The 18,642-nt window shown below is 43.5% G+C and overlaps 1 protein-coding gene across 1 annotated transcript in view; it reads right to left on the bottom strand.

Moving 5' to 3' along the window:
* The window catches only part of LUZP2 (leucine zipper protein 2), a 340,653-nt gene extending 325,060 nt beyond the window's left edge, over positions 1-15,593 (bottom strand). Inside the window, exon 1 of the mRNA XM_081165451.1 lies at positions 15,574-15,593. The gene's annotated coding sequence lies outside the window, so the exon portion shown is untranslated. The remainder of the gene's footprint in view (positions 1-15,573) is intronic.
* Between the last annotated feature and the right edge of the window lie 3,049 nt (positions 15,594-18,642).

Raw genomic sequence — 18,642 nt, 5'->3', positions numbered from 1 at the left:
GCAGGAATCTGTCCTTGTGTTTTCTAATGGTTCATAATAAGTATTTCCATCTTCTGGATGTTCCAAAGAATTACTGGGACTCAAAATTAATAGCCTCACATGGAAAAAATCTGTTATAGTTTAATTAGTTATAAGACTTTTGTGCTGAAGGCTCCGAGAAGGAAATAGCATTTTTTAAAAAAGTTATAAATAATACCATTTTCATGCTCAAATGTTAAATGCTATCCATTTATTTTTTATTTTTTTAAAAGCTTCCTATGCCTCTGGAACAGCTCAAGCTTCTCAGACTTCTGAGGGCGAGAACGCCATGGATTTCTTCTCTCTGGCAGTTTTATGCATTTAAATGTTTGCTATTTCTGTTATGAATCTGATACTTTCTCTCTTTGCATGACTTATTTAAAATGATTGCCATTTGTTGACGACAGCTCTACTGTATTATCTGCTAGCTCCTACGGTATCTTGAGGATATCGAATTTTGTTTTTAGAAGAGGAAAAGCTTAATTTATAGGAAAACCTTGAAAATATATGAGCAGCTTTTGTGAAGGTTTTAATTTAATATCAGTCAAAGAATCTGACAAAGTTATATTCAGAGTAAGCAAAGGGAAAGTCTTCTCTATGGACTGGAGGAAAGTCATAATTCGGCCGCCACTCTCTTCCCTCCTGATTTTTATATAGCTATTATTCCAAAATCCCATTAAAAACCACAAATATTTGTAGAACACATTGCAACCAAATCATCTTAGAATACTATGGGCACTCTTCATGTAGATACAGGTTCCCTCATGCAGATCAGCTGAACTGGCTCTCCAGCATCTCCAATGGGTAGGTAGCAAGGTGGCAAAAATAGGATTGCCACAAAATAGGATAGCCATTCAGAGTGGCTAGGGAAACCCAGCCAGATGGGCGGGATATAAATAATAAAAGGTATTATTATTTTCCCCAACAGAGCTGAGCCTTTAATAGCTGTGCAACAGGCAGATATTCAACAGGTGAAATTTCCCCCCACATTGCATTTCCTTGTTCCTGAATACCAAACATACCGAACTTCAGTATTTTAGTTAACTGTCTGACAGGAGAAGCTTGTAACCTACAGGGAGGCAAGTGGGTAGAGAGAATAGCAACAACTACAACCCCATTGCACACCATGTGGTTTCATATGCAACACTCTTCTGGGTAGCACAACAAAGTTTTTTTGTTGTTTTTTTAACCTATGTTCCTAGTTGCCTAGATTGGGGCACAAGGCTTTTTGGGGGCAAAAGATGCCAGTACTGAATTAGATTTAATATCAGCCAGATGGGATCTTAAATTTCAAAAGTGAAAACAACTGCCGGGGTTGGTTCTGACTAGATTCCAATTAAAATCCAATTAGAATTCAATTAGCATCTAGTTTTGTAAGCGGTAGCAGCACTGAATAGACTGCAAGCCATGACTAATGCATCATACTCATTAGGAGTCATCACTCCTTCAACTAATAAAAAATCTATAGTAAGGATCTACAGCAGCCTGGCATCTATTAGCAGCAGTAGATACATTCAATAATTTGCTTTAAATCATTGTAAAACCTATCCCACAGGTCACAAACAAAAACAATGGGCTAGATTCAGCCAAAGTTAAACATTTTAAGGTCACATCGATTTCAATGCAGAGGGAGTTAATTACATTTTTAGCGCAGCCATTTAGCAGTACAATCCTTCATCTACTCTCAAGTTGCATTAAGTTCAATGGGAGTTACTTCCATGTAAGTGTTCAGGATAGCTGCCAACAATTCTTAACGTTGCCTGGATCGTGGCCATTGTTATTTTCAGTGTTGGTTGAGAAAATCGCCCTTGCATTGACTCAAGCTGAATTGAGATGTTGAAATTTGTCAGCTTATCACTTCTCATATAAACTAGAATAACATTTTCACTTCTTTCCATAATGCAATCATTTGCAAAGCTTCTGCCTTCAGGAATCTATTTCTGTGTCAGTTTGGAGACCAGGGAATCTGTGTTGCAGAAGATTGTGGTCCATGTTCTACGGTGCTCAGTCAGTTCACGAAGAGTGCTAGCCAAGACTATTCTGCCACGTTATCATACCTCATTATTGTCACAGGACACATCCAATATTCTCCTTAGCTATGTTTCTCTAGCCTTTTTCAGGTATTCACTGTGCATATATTGAGCACACAGAGAATAGAGCTGGGTTGTTATCACAGCTTACTGTTTCTGCCCTTCACGTGTCCTCTAGCCCCAGCCATTTGTGCCTTGTGTTCAACACAAGAGCCCCCAAGACATATGGCTATTCCAGGCCTCTCTGCACATTTGGTGTCAGCATGAAAGGAAGGTCTGAAAGAGGTATATTACATGGATGGGGTGTTAGGGGAGGGGTAGTACCTCAGATGGGGGGACATGTTGTGCTCCTTCTGGGTGTCCTGAACCCCTGGCTTACCAGGCGGCAAGTTCAAAGTCTGAAGGTTCAAAGTGTGAAGGTCAATTCAAGTAGCCAAGTCCAAAATCCAGCAGTCAGGATACAGTCCAGAGTCAAACCCAAAGCACAGTCCCATGGAGGCCCAGAAGCATCCAAGTCAAGGTCCCTCAACATGGACAGTTGAGCAGACACAGCACCCCAGCTCTGCTGCCCTTTTATACTCTGCATGCTGATTGCAGCATCTGGGCTTGATGAGGCATGTGACCCTCACCTGTTTCAAGCCTACTCCAGCTGAGGACTCACACACCAAGCCCCACCTGGCCAGCTGGGGAGCTGGGCTCTGGGCCCTTGCCTCCCTCAACCTCCTGGAGTATCCCATACGCTTCTCCTTCTGCCTCAGAGCCTGTCATGTTTGTGAAGACAGGGCCCCCTCTGGCTCTGGTGATGGGTCCTGCTGTTCTGGTTTCTGTGCACTGACCCTCATCCCCTTGTCATCCTCAATCACCCCATGAGTACTTCCTACACCAACCTTCCCTTCCCCATCCCCAGCTTGCCCCAGTGTGTCCCAGTCCCAGCTACATCCCTCGCTGGGATCCTCTTCTTGCTCCCTATTGCCCTGCCAGTTCATGACACTGGGGTAACTGTGGTTTCCACCTGCACTCTCACCTGTGGCTCTCAGAAGCTGTCAGCATGCAGAAGAAGAAGAAGAAGAAGAGTTTGGATTTGATATCCCGCTTTATCACTACCCGAAGGAGTCTCAAAGCGGCTAACATTCTCCTTTCCCTTCCTCCCCCACAACAAACACTCTGTGAGGTGAGTGGGGCTGAGAGACTTCAGAGAAGTATGACTGGCCCAAGGTCACCCAGCAGCTGCATGTGGAGGAACGGAGACACGAACCCAGTTCCCCAGATTACAAGTCTACCGCTCTTAACCACTACACTACACTGGCTCTCACAACAGCGGTCACACCCCAGGAACAGCTTCAACTGGCCATCTAAGTCAGCTGAGGGTACCCGATGGGTCTCTAGCCCTTGATGACAGGGACATCCCCTGCATGCGAAGACAGGCTCTTGTGGATTGAGCGGGCGGGATCAATAGTGAGTCCAATTGACCAGAAGGCAGTTTCTGTGCATGCTGTAGAGAAAAGTGAGGGGCAGATGGGGCTCATCAACCTGGGAAGGTAACACAGCTAGGAGAAGGAAAGCTCTAGTCCTAAACCTTTGCTGTCTTGTGGGATATCTTTGGGAATAGAAAAGGATAAGGAGTAAACTCTACACAAATCCAGGGTGGAGCCCCTAAGATAGTTGGATGGTGCCTTGTACACATCCTTCCAGCAACTCATGTGGTCAGCTGGTGCCAAACATATTGCACTCAAGGCTTTTTTTCCACTGGAACTCACTGGAACTCAGTTCTGGCACATCTCAAGTAGGCACCATTGCCATTCTAAAAGAACAAGGGAGGTGTTTGTGGCTGCTTTGGTGCTGCTAACACATTGGTTTGACTTCATCCCCGGAGGTGCACTCCATTGTCTCTCGAGACAGATGGATTCCAGCTTTGTGACACTGGCACATTATCTTTCAGTAAAGCTCATTGCCACTACTGATCTTGTCATTTTGTCCTAGAACACATCCATTGCTCTCCTTAGGCAAAATTTCTTTTGTAAATTGCCTTGGAGATCCTTCTGGTAGACAGACAAGAGATAAGAGAAAGACAGACAGACAGATGAAAAGGTGCCTGAGGAATCCCAGGTTTTCCTAGAGCATGGTTTCTACATTTTTGCTATAGTGCTGCATCAGCCTTATTTTTCAAGCTTCCTTTGGGGTAATAGCACTTTCTCATAGCAAGGCCTGGTTATTTTAAGTCTGAGAAAGCAGAAGTAGCTGATCCTCCATAAACTGTCACCTTACATTAAAAGGCCCTGTAGGACAAACAGCATTACTGTGTAATTCACTAGAAAATTGAGTCTTCATGCTAGCTCATTTTTAGTCAAGCCAGAAAAATTGTACTGACCTATGATTCAGTGTTTGAAATGATGTAGAACAGTATCTGCTAAGAGCACTTGAGCTAAGAATTTCAGATTCATTCCATCCAGGATAAAGGCTGGATGCCCAGCAGAGAGATTTTCAAAAAAGCAACCTTAGAGTGTTAACACCACAAACACCAAGCTTTCTAAGGGAAGGTTATAACTACAAGATCAAAAAAGGTCACCTTTAATTTTGGCAAATGTAGAGCATAATATGCTTAGAAGAGCTATCCTTCTGTTTTCATTTTTAAAAGCTTGGGCTAATATTTACATTTCAATTCCAAAATTACTTTGGGTGACTTTATTGAAATCTGGTACTTCCGATTATTCTATTTAAATAAATGGAAACAGCTTCCATCAAAACTAGTTCAGCTGTTCAGTTTGCTTTTAACAGTATGAAGTGCAGTCCTGCCAAACTGTGCAAGGCTTTGAAGTCAATGTTCCACAAATGATGCCGTGAGGTTTATTCTACAGCCCTGTGTGCTTCTGGTTTTTGCCTCTTAACTTTTGCCCAGGCTTTCTTTTGACAGGAGCTGCATGACTTTGTCCTGCTCCTTAACCTTCTCCCTCTCCCCGCTCCCACTGTCCATGTGTTTGGGAAGGTCTGAAAAGGTTCCAGCTCATGGAATGTTTGGCAACATCAAATCTTCAGATCTCTCAATGTGTAAAATTATGATGAAGGGAGGAGAGAGAGATCTATGCAATGTAAGGTGCAAGGCCAATGAGAGGACTCTGCATCCCATTCAGCATGCTTTGCTTCATCAAACCAGTAACAAACAAAGGGGATAGTCTTTCTAAAATTAAGCAAAACTGGCACAAAAACTTTCCCATTTGCAGGTGGCAAATCTGAAGCAAGGATTTGTAGCTGGGGATTATTTGCACATTTTTTGGGGGGGGAATGGAGTTGCACTAAAATGTATCGGCTGGTAGGGGAGATTGTAAGGCAAAGTTTTGTACGGGGGCAAATTTATTTGCAAATTTCAAGATGCTTATTGTGTAGCAGTGATACCACTGCTTTCTCTTTTCCTTAATGTTCCTCTTTTGCTGCCCTTGGCTTCCTTCCAAGGTTGGCTACAGGTGGGATCCAGTTTGGGTGAAGGCAGGAAAGTATCAGAAGGGCAATAATGTGGCCATAGATAAGATGGAGGTTAGTCACTGGATCAAGAACATGAGGAGCAGAGGGCCATAGGCAGCAGTTATGGTCACCAGCAGGCTGGACACTGGATCAAGCAGACAAGAATTAAAGGGCCAGAGGCAAGTACAAAATTGGGAGCAGGCAGAAGGTCAACTTCCAAAACAGCAACAGAAGAGTGAAATGCTCAAGACAAGTTACTCAGACTGATGAATTGTCTTCGATGTATGTGTTCCAGTTGGTTTAGAGAGTCAGCTGATTATCTTCAGGCTGGAACTATAACTTTTGACTCAAAGACAGGGTGGCTCATCTGTGGGCTACAACTCCAACCATCTCTGAGGTCCATTGGCCACGTTAGCTGGTGCTGCTGGGAGTTGTATTATTAGGCATCTGGAGGAACCATGCACTGGCCACTGATGCTCTAAGGTCTAGTCTTCCTGGCTTCCTGAAGATCCAGGATGCAAGGAATAAGGTAGTGGAAGGCCCTGGTTTGAAACCTACTTGGTATGGCCAGTTCCCCCTGCAATGTCCCTGGACCAGTACTTTGTCTGACATTGTATTGTTCCAGAAGGAAAGGGAGGAATATAGGTGGCGACCAGGGGATATGGTAATAGGAAACACTTTTTTTAAAAAAAAAAAAAAAGCTGGCCTAGGTTTATATGTCAATGTTATGAACAAAGATGTCATTGAACCACATTTGGGTATTCTTCACTGCCACATGAACTAGACTTTTTGCTAGCGTCAATGAAAAGGAAATTGATATATGTGGTCTTTCTGGAGCTGGAATTAAGGAGGGGGAAAGCAACCGATACTCAGTGTCACAACAAAACATGATTAATGCAGAATCCAGGGAAAGGACTCCACTATGGCTCAGAAATGAACATGCATGTGAAGAGAATTGTGGGTATGTTCTATTTCTTTCATGAAGTCACTTGTGCCTGCTTCAGGGCGAGACTAATTGCTGTTCCCTAAGACTTGCTGCACCAGCAAACAAATATTTAGAATGTGCATACGCAGAATGCTGTGCCAGCAAAATAGGGTATCTCCAGAAGCATTACATTATCAAAGCAAGCTCTGCAGCCAGGTGCATCAGTGCGATGCTTTTAGACTGGACTACTGGGATGGTGCGAAATGGTAGCGGCTCAGTGAAATATCAGTTTGCCCTCTATAAGGACATACCATGAAGGCACTTATCCACAAATGCATGCAGTGCCCAAAGACAGCATTACTCAGCTGTAATGGAATGACTTTTCTTTCCATCTATGCTTTGCATGTGACCCATTGAGTCACCCACTGCTATTGTTCAAACTCATGTTGCCACACTGGCTCAAGACACATATTTCTATACTTAAGTCTTCTCCCAGGCGTTTGATGGATTATGATCATTTTGCTGTCTATTGATGTTATTTTATTTGCTGCTGAAGCTTTTACTGTTTTATTGGCTCTGTTTTATTGTGTGACTCGTATGTAATACATTGTTCTTTTTTCTTATTTAATGCCATGCATTAGGCCTTTTTTAAAAAGTTAAGTCACTAGGAGATCACAAGTCAAGCAACCAATAAACTGTAATAATAACAGTAGTAAATAAGACATGTCTGAATTTATATTTGCTGTTCAAGTGGATGACTGACATTGGGGGGAATGTCTTCTCTATGTTGCCCTTGGTTCTAATTCTGCTGGGCAGAAGCAGGTCACCAAGTGGGGTGGAACCATCAAGCTAGCTTTCCAGAGGGGTGAGATGCCAGAGGTCAGCATGATGCAAATGCACTAGCAAAGTCAACCCCGTGTTCCTGCTGCTGCATTTGCACCACACTGACCTGACCTTCACCTTGCCCCCTCACCCTCCCAGTAAGCAGCACTGACCCAACTGCCAGAAAGCTAGCACAGTGGCTCCACCGCAATTCAGTGAGCCTCTTCCACTGCTGGAGGATAGGCTGCTGTCAGGCTGGAACAGCTGATCCAGAAAGTAGCCCAATTTGACAAATGAATAGGAGCACCACATGGGAAACTTTGGGTCTTTTGTCTTGATGGCAGGAAATCTCCATAAGGTTCACAAGAAAGGAAAACAAAGTCCAAACAAAAAGTGACTTAACCCACAAGGGAGTTTTACCAAATAAAAAGCAAAAGGATACAAAATCAGTGTCAATATACTGAAGGTTATCCCAGAAGAAAAATGAGGAGGAAGAGTAGGGGAATGGCAGTAAGCCAAGGGCAGCTCAGCAATTGTGTTTGTGTGAAAGAGAGGGGGGTACTGTATTACTACTCAATCGACTGGGGTAGGGAGATCAATCCTTGGCAGCAAGGACTAGCATTCCCAGGAAATGGTGGGATTATCAAATGCAAAGGTGGGCAGAATTCTGGGGCTTTGAGAAAGAAATGTAGGTAATGTAGCCTACCTTGATTTCAGCAAGGCATTTGACAAGGTGCCCCATGATATTCTTGTAAAGAAGCTGGTAAAATGTGGTCTTGACTATGCTACCACTCAGTGGATTTGTAACTGGCTGACTGACCGAACCCAAAGGGTGCTCATCAATGGTTCCTCTTCATCCTGGAGAAGAGTGACTAGTGGGGTGCCACAGGGTTCTGTCTTGGGCCCGGTCTTATTCAACATCTTTATCAACGACTTGGATGATGGACTCAAGGGCATCCTGATCAAATTTGCAGATGACACCAAACTGGGAGGGGTGGCTAACACCCCAGAGGACAGGATCACACTTCAAAATGACCTTGACAGATTAGAGAACTGGGCCAAAACAAACAAGATGAACTTTAACAGGGAGAAATGTAAAGTATTGCACTTGGGCAAAAAAAATGAGAGGCACAAATACAAGATGGGTGACACCTGGCTTGAGAGCAGTACATGTGAAAAGGATCTAGGAGTCTTGGTTGACCGCAAACTTGACATGAGCCAACAGGGTGACGCGGCAGCTAAAAAAGCCAATGCAATTCTGGGCTGCATCAATAGGAGTATAGCATCTAGATCAAGGGAAGTAATAGTGCCACTGTATTCTGCTCTGGTCAGACCTCACCTGGAGTACTGTGTCCAGTTCTGGGCACCACAGTTCAAGAAGGACACTGACAAACTGGAACGTGTCCAGAGGAGGGCAACCAAAATGGTCAAAGGCCTGGAAACGATGCCTTATGAGGAACGGCTAAGGGAGCTGGGCATGTTTAGCCGGAGAAGAGGAGGTTAAGGGGTGATATGATAGCCATGTTCAAATATATAAAAGGATGTCATATAGAGGAGGGAGAAAGGTTGTTTTCTGCTGCTCCAGAGAAGTGGACACGGAGCAATGGATCCAAACTACAAGAAAGAAGATTCCACCTAAACATTAGGAAGAACTTCCTGACAGTAAGAGCTGTTCGACAGTGGAATTTGCTGCCAAGGAGTGTGGTGGAGTCTCCTTCTTTGGAGGTCTTTAAGCAGAGGCTTGACAACCATATGTCAGGAGTGCTCTGATGGTGTTTGCTGCTTGGCAGGGGGTTGGACTCGATGGCCCTTGTGGTCTATTCCAACTCTATGATTCTAATGTGTATATCAGCAGGAAAATAACCCCGGCCCCTATCCCGGGCACACAAAATTCAGAAATCCCCCTACATTTCTAGTCGTAAAAAACACAAAACAAGGTGTCCACTAACGGGAATTTTTCAGAACAACAGAGATGGAGGTAGCAAGGACATTTCTGAAAAGGAATGATGTTGAGTGGGATGTCACAAAGGTGCCCTGATTTCGTTGAATGTGGCCGTAGCACATTCAAAAATAGCACAGGGGCTAAAGGGAGAGTTGAGGCTAGCTCAGCCAGTCCATTACCTCTATCATTTGTTTTCAGCCCTTGCCAGCTTCACAACTATGGGAACTGTGAGACAAAATGGAAGCATGAGGACAAAATGGCAATACACAAGACCCTCATTTGACCTAGAAATCGTATATTATGCAAGCAGAACAAAATGTCTTCATTTCTTTTTTTTTATGCCATTTAGTTTCTCAAGCTAGTTCTCTCTCTTTGAATTGCTTTCCTACTTGAGGCCTAGTTACACAGCCTGCTCTTCTTTTTTTACTTCATCTTGCTGTCAGTGGTTATAAGTAGAAAAATCTCCATGTTTCATGTATGTTATGACTCAACCACAGAATCATTTTTTGTATACCAGGGTCGAGTCCTGGAATATATAAATAAAACTGTGCCACTAACCTATGGAGAATGCACATCCTTATTGCTAAATATCCACTTACTGTTTTGAAGATGCATGTTGTATGGAGCAGGGCAGCCGCCCAAGTTTGGCTCCTGGAACTTCTCTTTTTAGAAGCAAACCAAGGCTGCCCAACCACACCTGTCATTGCAAGCATACTGCATAAGCAGAAAATAAAAGCCTAACCCTTTAAAAATACATTCCTAGACTTCTCCCCTACTCTCTTTCTGGTAGTTTTTTCCACTTCCTTTCCATCCTCTCCTATAAATGGGAACTATCCATTCCTTACCCTTACTCTTACCCAGGAACTCAGTTGGGGAGTTTGTTCTCAATATTAATTTAGGTCCCATCTGCACTATACATTTAACGCAATATCATACCCTCAAAGAAACCTGGAATCTGACGTTTGATCATAAGAATTATTTGGAGATTTCTCTTCCCCTCAGAGACCTGCAGTTCCAAGGGTTTGTTGAGAAGAGGGATTGACTGCTAAACCACTGGGATAATTGTAAATCCATGAGGGGAATAGGACTCTCTTAACAGCACCCTTAACAAATTGCAGTTCCCGTGATTCTTTGAGGGAAGCCATGACCAGTGGCGGAGCTTCATGCTCTGGCACCAGGGGGTGGAGAACAGGGTGGGTGGGGGGCAGCCGCAATGGCACCCTGCTGGGATCACGCTGCAGGGACTGTGAACTTCCCCCCACTCCTCTTCCTCCGCCTGTGGCCATGACTGTTTAAAGTGGCATGATATTGCTCTAAATATATAGTGGAGATGGGAGTCCCAGAGAACACCATCCCTTCCTGAACTTCTCCAGGTTTTCCACCCATCTCTCTTCCTTCTTCTCTGATCAAAATACAGTGGTACCTAAGTACTTAATTCGTTCCGGAGGTGGTCTGTACTTAACCTGAAACTGTTCTTAACCTGAAGCACCACTTTAGCTAATGGGGCCTCCTGCTGCTGTTGCGCTGCCACGATTTCTGTTCTCATCCTGAAGCAAAGTTCTTAACCTGAGGTACTATTTCTAGGTTAGCAGAGTCTGTAACCTGAAGCGTATGTAACCCGAGGTACCACTGTAAAGACAGACTTCTAGGAAAGAGTAGGAGCTGATAGTGATTGGGCTTTTTTTAATTCTCCTTCACCGGCAAATGGAGAAAAGCCAGCAAGAATGCTGGCGGTGTGGGTTAGGGATGGAAGTAGCTCTCCTGAGCTGAGGAGACTGAGATAGCAACACTCAGAAACAGATGCTCTTCTTCAGGCACGATTTACATGTGGCACCACTGCACCCACATTTTTCTCTTTCCTGCCTACGCATAGGTAACCAGAAGGAGAACTGTTGAGAGATGACAGCATTAACTGTTGAGAGGTGTAGATGTCCCAATTTCCCCCAGGAAGTGGGGAGGCTGGGAGAAACCTAGGAAAAGTGAACAGGTGGCCATAGTGGTATCTAAGCAATCTCCTGCTGTGTCCCATCTTTGAAATTTGCTTTTAGGGTGGGCACTTTAAAGTGTGCAAGTGTACATGCATACACATAAACCAAACTGATGCTGGACAGTCTCTGTGCAAGAGAAGAAATTGGCACAAATTTGACATCAAGAAGGGCAACACAAAAATGCCTGTACGGGGACATACGGGGGATATGGTGACCTTCCCAGCCATACAAACACATGAGTTTTGTTTCTCCTTCAGTTAGGAGAAGGAAAGCTGGGCTTTCCCACCTCACCTCAAAGAAAGGCGCCTGGGCAAATCTCTCATGCATGCACACACCATGAGTGGCAGAGGGGGGGAGGGAGGGGAGGCAATAAATGAACCTGCACTCTCAAAAGAGGAAACAGCTTGGGTCTATTAAAGATCTGCCCCACTAGACCCCAAAAGAGCTTAGAGCTTAAGTTTTCTGCCTCCAGGCATGGCTCCCCAGAGAGAAGAGCAGGGAGAATGGGACAGAAATCATACTTCCCTCCCTGAATCTGTCCATTTTTTTAAAAAAAAACCAACAACAAGCAAACAAACAAACAAACAAACAAACAAACAAACAAACAAACCTGTTTCCTCTTATTGGAGACAGAGGAGGGATCTACTGCTAGTGGTTTTTGTTACTTTCTAAGCAGGGAAGATGGACAGAAGCCACTCCGTCACTAGAACTGTATTGAAATTATCATGGGTGACAGGACCAAGACTGGACCATGGCTTTGGAGGTTGAAGGAAGGGTCAGAATCTTGGCAGGGCTATGCCCCACTTTGCCCCTAAGATAAGCCTCCCCTGCATCAGCTATGGGTGGCTGGCTGGTCTGAGATACAGTGATAGTTCTGCCACTCTGCAGAGACAGCAAACAGTTTGCCTTGTTCTGCCCAACACAAAAGGTACAGTAATAGCATCTTGAAGACATCCTATTTTGAAGTCTGAGTGAATCATTCACAGGGAATATTTTGTCAGCAAGCTTTTCCTTTCAACACACACAGAGGTTTAGCCAAATGGAAGTGCTAATTGAATTTGAAAATTTCAGTGGGTTTTCTGTGGTGTAGTGGTTAAGAGCGGTAGACTCCTAATCTGGGGAACCGGGTTCGCGTCTCCGCTCCTCCACATGCAGCTGCTGGGTGACCTTGGGCCAGTCACACTTCCTTGAAGTCTCTCAGCCCCACTCACCTCACAGAGTGTTTGTTGTGGGGGAGGAAGGGAAAGGAGAATGTTAGCCGCTTTGAGACTCCTTAAAGGGAGTGAAAGGCGGGATATCAAATCCAAACTCTTCTTCTTCTTCTTCTTCTTTTCTTTCTTTCTTTTTGGCAATATTTTTCTTGTCTTCACGATTCCCTCTAGAAGCAATGTCATATAATTCAGAGATGAAAAATTGTAACGAACGCTTTAATGTGCTAGGAAATGAGTCCTTTGTAAAGGAAAACCAGTTCTTGAATTTTTTCTTAAATAAAATATTGTAGGACTAAATCACTTTCATTATCGTTTCAGTACTGGATTATTGCAGTGCACTCTGTGTGGTCTGCTTTGATTTCCTCTAGGTAGACCTTTGGGCCTGGTCTGGAATTTCCAGCTGGCGCAGAACATGGTGGCTACACTACTGTTGGGGTAGATAGCTGACAGCATGTGACACCATTGTTAAAACATTTGTACAGGTTGTCCATCTGCTACAAAGCCAGGTTCGTGGCTCTGCTATTCACTTACAAATCCCTTGAACAACTTGGGTCCAGCATACCTTTGGTGCCACCTGAATCCTTATATCCCAGCTCAGTCACTGAGATCATCTGCCTTTTGTTGTTTTCTGACTTGGGATGCATTCAGAAGGCATTCCATCTTCCCAACATTTCCTTGCCTCTTCATTTTTGTGTTTTATGTGATCTGTAACATGATATAAAGGCTGTTTCTGGGAATCTGGTGGAATTCAGTGGAAGTTTAGTGCTGACAGATGTATTAATCCATTTGTGACCCTGTTTATTCGGAAAATGAAAGTGAATTTTGTGGTGTAACTATGTGATAAAATTTGGGGAAATATCCTGGCATGCAGTTCTTTCCAGCCATTTAAAGTACAGCACCGCACAGAAGTACAGAGACGGAAAAGCCACAGTTCCCTAATGCAACAGGTAAAAAGGGAAAGGACCCCTGACAGTTAAGTCCAGTCACAAATGACTCTGGGGTTGCGGCGCTCATCTCAATTTACTAGCTGAGGGAGCCAACGTTTTGTCCACAGACAGTTTTTTCATGTGGCCAGCATGATTAAGCCACTTCTGACGAAACCAGAGCAGCGCACGGAAATGCCGTTTACCTTCCCGCCGGAGCGGTACCTATTTATTTACTTGAACTTTGACGTGCTTTCGAGCTGCTAGGTTGGCAGGAGCTGGGACCGAACAACGGGAGCTCACCCCGTCATGGGGATTTGAACCGCCGACCTTCTGATTGACAAGCCCAAGGCTCAGTGGTTTACACCACAGCACCACCCACCTCCCTTCTAATGCAACAGGTACTATAGTGTAAAAGGATTGTTAGAAATCAGAACAGAAGCACTAGCATTATAACCAGTAAAACCAATCCAAAAAATCCCACATCAGAATGCAGCCCTGGCAAGACATGTCTGGTGTCAACATGAAACTGAGCCTTCAGTATCTGGTCTTGAAGAATGCTCTCACAACAGAGATTCAGCAGACATCTTATGTTACTTTTTTCACATTTGCAGCAAACATTTATATGCCAAGAACTGGCTTATGTAGAGAATTACAAGGGCTGGGAGAGAGATTTTACAGTTAGCCAGTGATCTGTGATTTAATATGTCTGTGTGATGTTTTTTGTTGTACGCTGCTTTGATTTTTTAAAAAAACAAAATTGCAAAATGTAAGTATTTTCATAAACAAATAACTGGAAACTTAGACTTTATTTAATAATAATAATAATAATAATAATAATAATAATAATAATAATAATAAAATACTCATATATGTTAGCATGCATAACTTGCACCATGTTTGACTCCCTCAGTCTTCCCACTTCTTACTAGAAATCTTTCTGTTTGCATCCCAAATGTGTGTGTGATAGTGGCAATTGTTTAGTAGAGAGACACTCTCTCTTTTGTGTTGGATGTCTTGAACTTTTGGGGAAAGCAGGCTATAAATCTTTCAAAAGAAACAAATATTTCCATATGTCCAGGTTGAAGTCCCTTTTCAGCAAAAGCCCTGGGGAAATTTATAGCCATTGATGTGTTACCTCGCTAAGTGGCATCTAAAGACAGTGTGGGTGAGAGAGAAATTAAAATCCCAGTATTCTAATGTAAGTGGGACGCGGGTGGTACTGTGGGTAAAACCTCAGCGCCTAGGACTTGCCAATCGCATGGCCGGTGGTTCGAATCCCCGCGGCGGGGTGCGCTCCCGTCGTTCGGTCCCAGCGCCTGCCAACCTAGCAGTTCGACAGCACCCCCGGGTGCAAGTAGATAAATAGGGACCACTTTATAGTGGGAAGGTAAACGGCATTCCGTGTGCTGCGCTGGCTCGCACAACCCTAGAGTCTGGCAAGACTGGCCCAAACGGGCAGGGGTACCTTTACCTTTACCTTTATTCTAATGTAACAAGAACAGTGGCTGCTCAGGTACAAGCTTCCGCAGATTTAAATTCATGATTCATTATCAAAGGCATACATACTGAGAGAGGAAATAAAAGTACTGTGCAAATCCTTGAGTAAACAAGGTGCTTTGTCCTCAGTGCTGGGCTGAATTTTAGCTCCAATGGGAGAAGATTTATAGGCCTCTCACTAACCAGCTCTGAAAGCTCTTCCCCTGCTTCTTTTTTCAGCCTCTCTGTTTTAATCCCAGGTCAACCATTTTGTTGGGCTCAGAAAAACATGGACTATAGAGCTTGCAGCTGCTCAGCAACTACAGAATGATCTCCAAATGGCTTCCTCAATAGCAGATTGATGCAAATAACAATATGTTGCATAGGAATGTGATCTATTCACATCTGAAGCCAAGTCTCATGCAGCAAGATGAAAGCACTGTCAATATGAAGTACTCAAACATACTTTACTATACCAGATTGGTCTTGTTTGTATTTATTATCAGCCTTGAAGAAATGGGCATGGATAAATAAGCTTTTTGATGGGTTTACCAGAAGCAGGAGAGAGAATTCAGGGGTGCACAGTTGTGCTAAGATGATGAAATCAACTTAACTTCATAGGGATGCAAAAAGGCTGACATGTATCATTTGTCTCATAAAAATATTTTCAAAGATAAACTTACATCTTCCTGTTATTCTTCCAAAGGTTCTTCATTCATCCGCTGTTGAAGAGGGGATAATAAATGTATTGACAATAGTCACAATCTTCATCAACTTACCTTTATTCATTTTTATGTCATCCCATGATAAATTTACATTTCCCAGGACTCTCTTAATAAGCTGCCATAGCATAACAGAGAGAAACAGAGGAGGGATGGAGACCGAAAGAGTGGCTGAACCAACACCTCTCTCCTTCCCCCACTGCTGGTGCTGTAACTGTAGCAGTAGATTGGAGTATGGGAGGGTGGAAGGAACTATTCTCTAGCTTGGATAAAACTGAGCTTGAAAAGCACACAAGGAGAGTCCACAATCTCTGAGGCAGTCTGTTCTACGGTTGAACAGCTCTTACTGCCAGAAAGTTCTTCCTGATGTTTAGTATCCTTCCTTGTAACTTGAATCCATTGGTTCAAGTCCTACCCTCCAGAGCAGGAGAAAACAAGTTTGCTCAATCTTCCATGTGACAGCCCTTGAGATATTTGAAGATGGCTATCACATCTCCTCTCAGTTTCTTCTTTTTCAAGCTAAACATGCCCAGGTCCTGCAGCGTTCCTCCAGCTTCCTGCTCTCACAGTGCCTGTGGGAAGCCTGAAAGCAAGACCTGAGCACAACAGCACCCTCCCCATTTGTAATTCCTAGACAGCAGCATCCAGAGGTCTACTGTTTCCAACACCGAAGGAATGAATTGGAAATAATAGCTGATTGGTTAGAAAGATCTAAGGAATATGCTGCAATCTAAATTCACACTTTGGTTACTCTGTGGCTTATTCAGAAGCAATAAAAGGTGTAAAATAATAATGCAAATTAAGAGGCTTGGGATAATGCAGACATTGCTACTCACATTAAACGGTTTATATATCACATGTTTGTATCACACTTAATACATGAGAAATTATTGTGCAAGGTATGTCATAACCTTGACTGAAGCTACAAAGTCTCATGGATGGCAAAATGATTAACAACATTTTTAATATGGCATTGTCATCCAGCATTTTATTTTCATTCATTCCCTTACCATTCTCTTCTTTCCCATTTGAAAGAAAAATGAATTTGCAGTTTTGTTGTTTCTGCAGTCTCATGGCTAGAGCATTTAAAGGGCTGTCAGTTCCATAAGGTGTTTTCATGGTGCTGTGAATTACAATAGGTTTGTTGCTGCGCTGCAATTTTTAAAATAAATTATCAGATTGTCATATTTAATTTCCTCCTTGTTATTTCCCAACTCCATGGGTGCTCAAGACATTTTCTACATCAACCTCTGACATTTCAGGCAAAAGGGAAAACAAAACAAAAGAGGGAAATGTTCAAAACTATATGGTATTGTTTGTCAAATAGAGAAAACAAAACTTTCCAAAGGAGATTCACATAGCTGCAACAGAAGCTGAAGCATGGCTTAAGCACAATACAAGCAAACTTTGATGTATACCTTCCCACCTCAGAATTCATATTCCCAGCATGTTTGCACTCCTGTCTCAGTGGCATCTACGCTGGCTTGATCATGTCCACAGAATGGAATATGGCAGGATCCCCAAGGACGTGCTCTACAAGGAACTGGCTTCAGGCACCAGGCCCATTGGCAGACCAACTCTGTGTCTGCAAACGTGACACGAAGGCTGGCAACATTAACCCTGCCATGTGAGAATCCCTTGCAGGCAACCACAGTGCCTAGAGACAGTCATGTTGAGCATCCGCAGCAGTGACCAGAGGAGGAATGACCACTGGGAGGAGACCAGAGAGAAGAAATGCCATGGTGCATCTGCAAGCACCACCACCAGGTGCCTTCATCTATCTCATCTGTAAAGAAAACATGTCTCTCTCGTATTGGCCTGTACAGCCACAGCAGGCACTGTAACTTCCCAACAGTTTGACAACACCCCCAAAGGCATACTCCTCCATTGTCTCCTGAGACAGAAGGATACCAACAACAATGCCTCAGAATCACTGGGACCATTAGCAGTACACCAGCCATGTACTGTGGTCTGTTAGGTGCTTAATAGGTTTTCTGGTCTACTATCAGGTGCCATTTTCAACATAACGAGCAAAATTCACTGCAGTTTTGTGCTAATATAAGGATTGGTGCTAATGCAAGAAGATTTTTCCGTCTCCATGTGTCTGCACTATTGCCAACTGTGCCCTGGGGGGGGGGCATGGTGCATATGACCCAAGGCACTTATGAACCATTTTTTTAAAAGGAAGTGGGCAGAAAGGGAAAGAACTGCCTAGAATCCAAAAACTGAGTACAGTGGTACCTCGGCTTAAGAACTTAATTCGTTCTGGAGGTCTGTTCTTAACCTGAAACTGCTATTAACCTGAAGCACCACTTTAGCTAATGGGGCCTCCTGCTGCTGCTGTGCCGCCGCTGCACGATTTCTGTTCTCATCCTGAAGCAAAGTTCTTAACCCGAGGTAATATTTCTGGGTTAGTGGAGTCTGTAACCTGAAGCGTATGTAACCCGAGGTACCACTGTATGAGTAATAGTGGTGGAGGAGAGCTGAAAATAATGCCAATATATTTCATATCTAGCAACCAATGTTCCCCTTTAGTTTCAGATAGTATATGGATAGACAAGTCTAAAATGCCCAGGACACAAATTTTCACGTCCCTCTAGCAGCTATGGTAGCTCATTTACCAGAAATAATGTATTCAGTGTTAAATCTGGAAGTGTATACTTCAGGCATCCCCAACCTTCGGCCCTCCAGATGTTTTGGACTACAATTCCCATCATCCCTGACCACTGGTCCTGTTAGCTAGGGATCATGGGAGTTGTAGGCCAAAACACCTGGAGGGCCGCAGGTTGGGAATGCCTGGTAGACTTGATTCTGACCAAACTAAGCCTCCTGGTGTATATTGTGGAAAAGGAAAGAGACCTGCCATCAAGCTCGTGTTAAACTTGCACATAGCCCATTTGTGTAAATAAAGGCTTGCATAGAAGCATTGCTAGGGGTATTTCACCCCAAGCCATTCACGATCAGAGTTTCTTTTAAATTTAAAGTGTGTGGTGGTTTAAAACTATCAAAGCAAGACGAAGTATTAAAATATCTTTTGCTGAAGGTGTTTATTTTCCTTGTGTAAAAATTATTGATCCGTTAGAATTTTTATATAGATATGTAACTTTTTAATAACTTGGTTGTTTG

The sequence above is a fragment of the Podarcis bocagei genome (genome assembly GCF_964188305.1).
Source record: "Podarcis bocagei genome assembly, chromosome: 1".
In the NCBI taxonomy this organism is placed as follows: Eukaryota; Metazoa; Chordata; class Lepidosauria; order Squamata; family Lacertidae; genus Podarcis; species Podarcis bocagei.
The sequence above is the reverse complement of the archived record's forward strand: the minus strand, read 5'-3'. Positions and strand labels throughout refer to the sequence as shown.